General features: G+C 34.3%; 1 pseudogene; it reads right to left on the bottom strand.

Moving 5' to 3' along the window:
* Positions 1-8,027: 8,027 nt before the first annotated feature.
* LOC145692204 (glucose dehydrogenase [FAD, quinone] pseudogene) lies at positions 8,028-9,866 on the bottom strand (annotated as a pseudogene).
* Positions 9,867-10,503: the final 637 nt, after the last annotated feature.

The raw sequence follows: 10,503 nt of genomic DNA on the forward strand, positions 1-10,503 counted from the left end.
ACGTGAAACAAGTAGATAAAATTCACTATCTCTTTCTTTTGACTTTCTCACCTTATAATTATCTTATCCTCTTATAAGTTATACTTGACCTTCAAATAAAATAAAGGAAAAAAGTTACCGTGAACCGAAATGTATTCACGATGTGATTTGTTGGAACTGTACAGCAGTGAAAAAATGAATTCAGAGCTAGAAAATGTGTGAGAGACTTGATCATCTTTTAATGATAACAGGTGGAACAAGATGGCTTGTGGTGCATAAAACATTATAATGTTGGCAAAGTTGCAGAAGAAATAAGATGGAAACTTTGCGCGTAAACATTAGCCGCGTCAGCTGTCAGTAGTGCAATATTTTTATAACAATTTTCAGTGCAACTTTGGATTAACTTCGGCGGAGTGTTCCAAAATCCAAAGTTGTTTCTTTCTCCCATCTTTTCTTTCTTTTTCTCCCTTTCTTCATTTCTTTTTCTCTCTTCCTTCCATTTTTCTTTTTCCTCCCTTTCTTTTCTTTCTCCTTTCTTTTTTCTTTTTTTCTCCGTTTTTCCACTTGTGGGTGGTGATAGATACCTTTAACTATTGATATACCTATAGTAAATTGAGAATACATAGAAATAGTTAACCCTCGCATGCCGCTAGCCATACGCTTGTCCAGTCAGCGACAGAAGTTCTTTCCGTTGGGCAAAATTTATTTTGGGAATAACGGTGGTAGGGCTGAAACATACAACGTACAAGAGTAGTATGGCTGGAACGTACAGAAAATTACATTCTTTTTAGTTTACTGAAAACTATACTCAAATTGTTCTTTCATTCTGAAGTTATTTACGAAACTAATTTCATCAAACGGAAAGAATTTTTGTCGCTGACTGCACGTACGTGTAGTTAGGATAAAACCCTTCTAATGGAAACACAACGTCAATATTTCATTTCCTTCAAGACACCAATACTAAATCATGCTAAAATTTTGGTCTTATTGTCTTCAAATCTTCAATTGTCTTTTATATATATATATATATATATATATATATATATATATATATATATATATATATATATATATATATATATATATATATGTGTGTGTGTGTGTGTGTGTGTGTGTGTGTGTGTTGGCGGATCCAAGTGGGTGCTATAGGGACTATAGGCCCCTTGACGCTCAGATATACACTGGTTAAAATGGGCTTCAATTCTGCTTTACACTGGATAAAACGACAAAATATGGTTTTGCCCCTCCCTTGAACATATCCTGGATCCGCCCCTATATATATATATATATATATATATATATATATATATATATATATATATATATATATAAACATGTTTTCAAAAAAAGTATATATTCTTTTGGGGCAGAGTTTTTAACCTGGAATCACGACCTTGGAGAGAGAGATTTCGAGATAAATACATAAAGGGAGTGGGTCAGGAAGGGATGTGAAGGAGATAAATTTATTTAGGACCTGGTATCAAATCATATTTTTTTATATAGATTTGAATCCCTTATTTTGATAGATAGGTTTTTTTGTTTTCATACTTATTGTCAGACAGTTTTTCCTTGCACACATACGCATCTGTAAGGGATAGCAGCAATGATCAAAAAAGCTTATTACAAAGCTTATTGTATTACAAGCTTACTTATGGGGGTCGTTGGCAAGATGTGATAAAAGGAGGGGAGGGGTCGTGGTATGAAATAGGTTGAGAAATCTTGTCTTCGGGAAATTTGAATTACTCACTGTAGTATTTAAATACTGGTGTGAGGAATTAGTATAATTTTCCTCCAGTTCTTGAAACAGTTTTCTAGATGCCCTAAATTCGCGCCAGCATGGTTTGACTGATTGTACAGAGTGATAATAAATTGTAGAAACAACTGCATCACTGCGAAGAAATTACAGTTAAACTTCGAGTAGTTGAATGTGTATAACTCGATTGTCATTTTGAAATTTAAGGTGTGTTCTGTGAAAACCCGGGATCTGAGTAATCTTTAGGAAAAGATAATCATTAAAATAGTCACTCCGGATTGTTACATCGTTACATGTTAAGAAGAAACCAATGGAACAAAGGGCGAAATGTTTGAGGTGTGATCAGAATGTTCTAGAACGATTCCCGTTAAGGTTGTTTTCCTCCTGCTTCCAGGCTTTATAGTTAGTAATACTATAGATGTATTTAGTGGCTTGGATATTAAAGGACCAATGTTTTAGTAAATGAAAATTAGAATCAACACGGTACAACATATATTTGTGCAAATTGTAACTTTAATTTAGAACTTTCGTGACATACTGTTGGTATCATAACCAAAGATACCTGAACTCAAGAGTTAAAGCTCATGCTCATTCTACCTTACCCTCACGAAGTGAGCATGAGGTTGAGTGAGTGTGGCCCAAATCGTGATGTGAAAATCTAGTGCGTGTGGTGTTAAAATGATGATGTTAGCAAGAGGTCGAATGAGTATGATGTTAGTTGGTTATGTGGGCGCGAGGTTGAGGAACCATAATGTCGAAATGGCAGTGTGAGCGTAGGTTGAGTGATCATGATATTGAGTTGATGATGATGATTGCGAGGGCCTAAATAGTGTTGTGAGTGTGAGGTTATTCTGAATTTGGTAGTTTTGATCATGATCAATGTTAGGAGCGATAGTCCTTAAAATAGCAATTTTTGAAATTGGACGTTCCATACCGAATTTACAGATCGTAACGTAATGACAACAATTTAATACTGAACAAAAGTATACGTACTATATTCTTTAATCTTGAAAATTTGTGGGAAAAGGATTGAACTTTATTATTTATTTATTTATTTAACAAAGATGTATCAAAATTATTGATGGTTTCTTCTTTAAACAAAATAAAAGTGGAGATGCGCCGTGCTAACTTCCGGAACAATTCTTTTTACCTTATTGCAATTCATCATTAAGTAACACTCATTAACTATATTATGGCTTAAATAGATAATAATAATAGCTTTTTGTTTGTCTGGAAGAAAGTAAAAATGACGTATAAAATCATACTAAACATGAATAAAATCGGCAGAGCAAAACTCTGATGCCAACGATACTTTACGATTTGTATTTTTCCCTAGAAATTTCCAAAACAATTTAATGGTGACAGGAGTATTGTTATATATAATATACAGGATGGATATGAAATGGTGCGCATAGATTGATAGTACAAACAATGAATAAGAGAAACACCTACCAATCAACATAGATCCTTAGAACTTTGTTTAGAAATTACTGTATGTCCTCTGAAATATTATTTCCAGGTTTAGAACATTTTCATGCGAAAATTTTTCATGTAGCAATCAGTCCGATTCGGTGTCAAAGGAAGGAAATCATGATGAAAGAATCCGCTTAAATAAAATGCAGTTAAGTAAGAAGATTTTTCATCACAAAGTGAGGTTAACACATTTAATACGAGAGTTGCTTACGAGGCGAGACATAGCTCTTCCATTAAAATCATTTACATTGTTAGACGTCAGTTTTATGACATCTTTTCGAGACGAGATCGCCACAACTGATGTCTCATAAACAATTCTATTCAGTACTAAAGCACAAAAATTATCTTTTTACACTTTTTATATGCCTCATTTGCTTTCAATTTGTCAAATAAGCCATTCCGTGTATACAATATAATAAAACTTCAATTTGGACTTTTTTGTGTGTGTGCATCTGAAGAACGACATTTAAAATAGCCGTTCCCAAAGTGTTTTTTTGTTGTTGTTGTTGTTGTTGTTTTTGAGAGAGAGAGAGAGAGCAAAGGGTGAGTATCAGGTCTAAGCGTAATGAATAAATCCTTAATCTAAATATGTGTGCTATCAATGAAAAATAATCGATAAGAGGTGTACATAAGATAGAAGAGTTTGGAAAGCGCGCTTTTAGATGTATAGAACATACGTTGCTAGGATTTTTTCTTATTTGTATATTTGAGTGTTTACTCCATATGACCTATAGTTATGACTCAAACAGTAATCAATAAGTTTTATCTTTTAAACAATAAGGTTAAAACTTTAATTTCTTTTTTCTAATTTCAGGTGAGCTGAAACACATTCAAGTTACAAATTACTGTAAGTTACAAAGTAGCGTTGTTTAATAACATTTAATCCAAATATCATGGATGAAGATGCACTTTTATCTCTTTAGGGCATCAAACGATGATTTTCTTAATATATTATCCTAGATAGAGTGTTAATTTTAGAAATGTACCGTACCATTGAATGCGGCCAGCAAAAGCACTTATACATCTAGGTAGATAAATATGAATGTAGATATCAGTTGCACTTAATACTTTTAGGTAGGCACAATACTCTTACTGTATTTTTATAGAATTTTATGAAACAACTGAAGTTCAAGAATAGATGAGAGAACAAACTGAAAATTATTGTAATTTAGACCTATTTGTCTACGTGAGAATTCAGTTTGATAAGATTGTCACGAAAGCATAGTTCACTTTAAATATTGAATTAGAATTAAAAACTAGTGTGGTTTTTAACAAAAGGTTAAAAAGGTACGTATTAAACCTATTAAAAACGTTTCAAGAAAGAAGATATTAATATTCCAACATGCTAACGAACGGTAAAAATGATGTTGGTGGCGTTATTTGTAAAATTAAAGGTATAAAAATAAGAGATTGCTTCCAAATACGCTGTAAGATGAGGTATCAAATCTCTCAGCACTGAATTTGCCTGCTATTCTGATTACTCAACTGTTTAAGTACTCTGAAGTTTGAGAGAATGGCCAGTCATTCAAGTAGGACTAATTTTCAAGTTCATAACGCTATACGATTGTGCAATAAGTTGGAATACATTTTACCTTATTTGATACGATAATAATATTTTATCTGGCTAATAGGGTCCAATGTAATATTTTAATAAGTCTGAATATGTGGTAGCTGTTTTAGATTACAGATTTTGATGTAATAAAGTATTTATTGAATAAGGGTTTTGTTTCCTTTTAATATTTTATATACTTTATGACGCTATTGACGCTAATAGAACTTTACATAAAGTATAAATTGACAAGTTTTAGTGATTTAAATTAACATTACAATACAACGGCTATCTTTCCTACTAAAATCTCATTACGTTCTTATGCTAATAGGATACATGATATCATAAGTTTAAAACAAATGTTATATTGTCACAACTTTATTGAGCTGTTTTATCGTAAATATATAGAGAATACTAACTATTTACAATTTTATGCACAGCGATGGTGCCCCAAAAATATTTGATTCTTTTAAAACATTTTACTTACCTCACATCTCTCCTACAACAATAAAATTATCAAACATACAGTACAATTATTTTGGGCAAATTACATTGAATTCTAAACGACACTTAATTGCTTTAATATACCTCGATATCAAATCTTAAGACCTCATTGTTTTCATCTTGAAATAAATTACACTAATAGCATTTATAGGCAAAATCGAGGAACATAAATACCAAAATAATTATGATCGTGTACTATAAACTTTAGCACACAAAGAAGATTCAGTTAATAAAATAATCTTAACAGTTTGTACCTGTATTCAATAAGCACTTTTTTTGAAGTATTAGTAGACTTTACTGCACCCATTGAGATGTTTCATGGTCCAGCTCACTTGTCAGAAGAATCCTGACATTATATCCTAACTATATCCTGATGACATTATATGGAACCACTGGGGAAATATACTTTTTCAAACAAACAAACCAAAAATAAATTTTTCAAACTCAACGGACCTATGTCAAAGTTATGTGTGAATATACCCGGAATTTGTAATTCCTTTTGAGTCCCGTAGCTCGCGTATAGTTTAATTTAAACTTGATTATGCATCGGTATTTCCTTTTTCCCCTTTCTTTTGTAGTGCCTAATTTACATTAGCTATATACTCAGGCGCTAACTCTCTTTACCTAATACAGCGAACGAACACGAAATAAATCGAGGACTACCAGGAACAGGGATGCTCCGGTGCTCGACCATCCCGCAAAACGTTTGTGATGGTGCTCAGCAGCCACACAAAATAGGTAGAAGAAAAATTTAAAAAGAGAAAAGGGGAATTTAAGCTTTCTCTGTATTTCTTGAATGATAGTAGCAGGGGCGGATCCAAGGGGGAGGGGCGATCGGGGCGATTGTCCCCCCAGAAGGGGAAGCTTTTTTATTTTATATATAAATAAAACCCATCCCCGAGTTTGATGCTCTTAAAAGTAGCTCTAAGTACCAGTATTACAACCCACCGCCACCCCCAGAAGTCCGTCCCTAATCCGCCCCTGGATAGTAGGGTCCACACTAGCGAACGTATTCATCAAACGATCGATTTTCGACCTAACGGTTTCATTATGAGTGAGCATTAAAAATTCTGCAAATGCTTTAATTTTTGAACTAAAGACAAATCTATCATTTCGATTTGCTGCATTGTATACCTAGGTACATTATTATTATACAAAAATATGCGTTGAATTAAAAAGAAACTAATCTCATTTGCTTTCTTTCTTTTTAAGGTGTCTAAATCCAAAGGTTAGTGCTCAGAATGGCGTGACGAGAAATAAGATAGAGGGAATTAGAACCCTAGAACCTCCTGGTTACGCTGCCATACTCACGCTCAAGACATTTTCTAATGTTAAAAGCAGTGTTTCTTTCAGAAACTATGTTCCGGGGGAGCACACTTCGTATTCCGGGGGAGCACTGCTGGTACTATTCAGTTTATTATTATAGTATAGACGAATTATTTTGGTCTCCTCCGGGGGGCACTCTCAGAGCTCCGGGGAGGTGCAGTGCCCTCCTAAAATACATGTCTGGCAGAAACACTGGTTAAAAGCCCGTTGATTCAAAATGCTTGAAACTTTGGAGCCCACAACCCTCGGCTGTGAACTGTGAATCAGAGCACTCCCAATGATTTTCAAAACCCGATGTTTCTGGTCAGACGTCATCGTTGCCTATTCCTTTATGTCGAAGCAAGTTCATGACTTTTAAGTCTTATCTTCCACCAAAAATGCGAATTCGAGATAACAGGTACTATTTATTTATTCCAATAAGTAATAATGATCTTTTAACATCAAGCACTTTATAAAAGTATTATCTACAGTTCCGACGTGCTACAATCATAAAGTAATATGTAGTCACAGTTTAAAAAAAAATAAAGAAAAGAAATACAGAACAAGGACGTTTCTGGGGTATGAGAAATTTGACATGTTAAATTGTGATCCTGTGATATAGGAATCGACTTTGCTTTTACAATGAAATCAAAGATCTTATTATCTTCAGTATAATGCGAAAGCGTGCCGATACAAATGAATAGAAACATTAAAGCAAACAGTATCCTATGCCTTTTGTCAGTAGTGCCAGCTCCCCAGTATGCTCTTACTAAGGATGCATTTGCTTGTCTATAACTGAGATATCCTTTATTGAGAATATTAAAATATGTATTTAGTGCGTTCAGTGTATCAACTCACATGCTTAGTATTTTCTTAACTTTAACTTCGGTCATAAACTTTTGTAAAATGGATTAGGCGCAGAAAGGAAAAATTATAGAATACGAGTATGTATATTATATATAATATGTGTGTGTCGATGAAGTCTTGTTTGAAAGGAATGTTTTCGAAAAACGCGAAACTTCATTGTACCTAGGTACTTTGATATTTAATTCATAACGTAGGAGCGTTGAAAATGCAGAAGGGTGGTAAATTCATATTGCTAATGTCTCTGTTTAAGCATGTGATCGAAGTATGTCTAAACACACGTATATCCGATACAGTTTAGACATTTTGGCGACTGAAGTTCCTGTTGATAGACCGTGGTTTGTAATTTTAAAAAAAATCAGAGAAAACATCGGATCATTTGTTATAGTAAAACTATTTATTATTTTTTAAACTTTAGTTTTTATGTCTCCTGATTTATTGTATAGGCTGAAATAACACTGCAGCCTAGAATTGAACTCTGGATAACGCGCACTGAAGCTGCTATCTGTACTGTTACTTGACAGCCTACTTTCGGAATTACTCTTTAATTTATTTTCATCATCTAAGTCAGTATCAACCTATATCTAGTTAACGATTGAATTATTGCACATTTGTTGGCATTCCATAATATTTTTTTATAATATCAGAACCTTTTTCTGCAAGCATAATGATTGATGCTATGGGATTAGCTCGTGGAATGTGCGGAAATACTGACGCATCTATAACTCTAATGTTCGGAATACCTATAACCTGTAGCTTAGGATTTACAACAGCAGTTGGATCATCATCTCGTCCCATTTTAGCGGTGCAACTTTGATGGTTTTCAGGTACCGTTTGATGCTTGATTACACATCTCCAGTAAAGCCGTTTATTCGGTATGTAATCTTGGCACTCATCCACAATACTTGTATCAGTTTGAAAGTCCCATTTTTTAAGTGCTTTTGTCTGTGTTAAGTTAATGGCAAAACGTACACCTTCAAATAATATATCTATGTCTCGTTCGTCAGAGAAATAGTTTGGATATAACAGAGGGTGATCTCTATAATCTGAACTTCGGAGAGTTAATTTTCCTCTACTTTTGACATCTAATAGTGTTGGTCTTATAATTATTGATCGTCTAGGACACACATCAACTCCTTCATGTGAGCATTCATCTCGTTTCCCTGTTCTTGAGCAGCCTGTGCAATATCCGTCAAAAAAAAGTTGTATATCTGCATGATCTTTCTTCGCGTATTTCGATGATACAAATGCTGTAACTTGTGTAAGTCCATTACTAGCGATAGGCCCTGTTTGATTTTCAATATATTCTGTTCCAGTCTCAAAGTCTAGTGCATTGTACGAGGTTTCGTTTATAGTAAACTTTACAGTTGCTCCTACATGATTTTGAAGATTCATTCCTACAGGTAGATCTTGAACAATGTTGATATTGTGTTTTACGAGCTCTTCTTTTGGGCCAATGCCACTCAAAAGAAGTAATTGAGGAGAATTAATTGCACCAGCCGACAAAATCACTTCTTTCTTTGCTCTGACTATAGTATGCTTATTTTCCCCATTAATATTGTAAGTAATATTAACACCAGTTGCCAGCTTAGTGTAAGGATCAGTTAAGATTTTGGTAGCCATTGCGTTGATCATCACATGGAGGTTTGTTCTGTTACGGAAAGGTCCAAGGTATGCTCTGGCTGTTGTTGTATGTATTCCGTGGTCATGTACCATTTGTGCAATTGTGAATCCTATTGATTTTTTACCATTGATGTCAACGTTTCCTTGGTAGCCCATCTCTCGTGCTGCACTCATAATATCGTCAGCTAGTTGCGGATGATAAGAATATTTCTGTACTGGAAGAAGACCGTGAAAACCGTGGTATTCTTGCTCAACATCATGTGGGTCTCTATTGCGTTCTGAATATAAGAAGTAAGGAAATATTTTATCCCAAGTCCAATCTTCCAATTCCCAACGATGGAAATCATCTGGATGACCTCGAGCGTACATCATTCCATTAAACACTGAAGTTCCGCCGATAACTTTCCCCCTAGGCCACTCACATATTCCGTGTGTGCTTAAACACGCATTAGGTTCTTTCTCGGTGGTATAATTCCAGTTTAGAGACGTGTTTAAGATGTGATCAACGAAGAAAGGAACACGAGTGGCTGTAGGCTCCTGTGGTCCCGCTTCTATTAGTAACACTTTCCAACCTTCTACTTCGGCTAATCGTCGAGTTACCACAGCACCAGCAACACCAGCTCCAACCACAATGAAATCGTAACCATCCGTTGAAGGTTTCTTTATACTGATCAGTCTGTCACATGCCTCTGCTATGTTGCAGGCATTATGGAGCATTTTCTCGTACATAAGCATGAAAGAAGCTGTGACGCCAATTCCACATATATTAGTAAGAATTGCCAGATCCTGGAATTGGCAAGGACACGAAGAATCCATGTTCTATTTGCCTGAGTCAAGCTGTTGGAATATCTGTAAATATATAAAAGCAAAGAAAAGAATTATTAAAAAATATCATTGAACAGGAACCACACTGTATTAATCCTCAATTTACTTTCTACACCTGTAAAATTTTCATGTCTATTTGCTAATTTTATACTCATTCATTTAAAATATGTACAGTACGAAGGAAACAAATATAACTTTTTTGTGTTAGTTGAAATTGTGAAAGCTGAAATAATAATAAAAAAATAAATTGAAACTGGTTACGTATACAACTTAGTTAATTTGACTGTATCTCTGTAAAATACGAAGTTATAAATATATATATCATAGTTTACAATTGCGTAAGCTGAACATTTTCTGTGGAACCAAGTATAGCCAAATTACTATGCAAAGTAATGATACGGGCATAAGATATAATTTGTTTGATTCTAAATGAGGGATGCAAATAAGCAACAAAATTTTACTCGCCCAAGAAAAAACCTACTAGCCCACATCTCACAATATTGAAATAATTTACTTACTTTCGATATAATATTAAATACTCGCCCGCATCTATGACCAACTCGCCCCGGGCGAGTGGTTATTTGCATCCCTGTTCTAAATCCCATACAAGAGTGATTTATGTAGTGTA

This window comes from Thermobia domestica, chromosome 8 (genome assembly GCF_964235325.1).
Source record: "Thermobia domestica chromosome 8, izTheDome1.hap1.1, whole genome shotgun sequence".
Classification (NCBI taxonomy): Eukaryota; Metazoa; Arthropoda; class Insecta; order Zygentoma; family Lepismatidae; genus Thermobia; species Thermobia domestica.